This window comes from Bison bison, unplaced genomic scaffold (genome assembly GCF_000754665.1).
Source record: "Bison bison bison isolate TAMUID 2011002044 unplaced genomic scaffold, Bison_UMD1.0 scf7180017862275, whole genome shotgun sequence".
NCBI lineage: Eukaryota > Metazoa > Chordata > Mammalia > Artiodactyla > Bovidae > Bison > Bison bison.
Window position 1 is genome coordinate 384,055 of NW_011492847.1, and position 878 is coordinate 384,932.

Below are 878 nucleotides of genomic sequence, written 5' to 3' on the forward strand. Positions count from 1 at the left end.
ATCACTTTGCACTGTTAGAAATACAAAATTAAATGACTTGGGACATTATTAATTTTTAATCTTTCTGTTTGAAGATGAGACTGAAAAGAAATACTTCTTCCACTTTGATGGAAAAACAGAGTCTCTGAGTTTGTTCTCTTGTCCTCTGCCTTTTCTAAAACCAGCTTGAACACCAGGAAGTTCACAGTTCACATATTGCTGAAGCCTGGCTTGGAGAATTTTGAGTATTACTTTACTAGCATGTGAGATGAGTGCAACTGTGTGGTAGTTTGAGCATTCTTTGGCATTGCCTTTCTTTGGGATTGGAATGAAAACTGACCTTTTCCAGTCCTGTGGCCACTGCTGAGTTTTCCAAATTTGCATTATTTTTTATTAGGTATAACAACGGAATTGTAATTATATCTTTAAGCCCTTATCTTTTAGCAATATCTACTGAAGTATTACAAGATCTTTCTGTGTTGTTGGGTGTTATCATTATAGACATGCCTGAACCGGCTAAGTCTCCTCCTGCCCCTAAAAAGGGCTCTAAAAAAGCTGTGACCAAGGCCCAGAAGAAGGACGGCAAGAAGCGCAAGCGCAGCCGCAAGGAGAGCTACTCCGTGTACGTGTACAAGGTGCTAAAGCAAGTCCATCCGCACACAGGCATCTCGTCCAAGGCCATGGGAATCATAACTCCTTCGTCAACGACATTTTCGAGAGCATCGCTGGTGAGGCATCACGCCTGGCGCATTACAACAAGTGCTCGACTATCACATCCAGGGAGATCCAGACCACCGTGAGCTTGCTGCTACCTGGGGAGCTGGCCAAGCACGCCGTGTCCAAGGGCACTAAGGCTGTCACCAAGTATACCAGCTCCAAGTAAATATAATATGCCTAGC

The 878-nt window shown here is 43.7% G+C and overlaps 1 pseudogene; it reads left to right on the top strand.

Annotated features, from left to right (window-relative positions):
* Positions 1–473: 473 nt before the first annotated feature.
* Positions 474–862, top strand: LOC104983346 (annotated as a pseudogene).
* Positions 863–878: the final 16 nt, after the last annotated feature.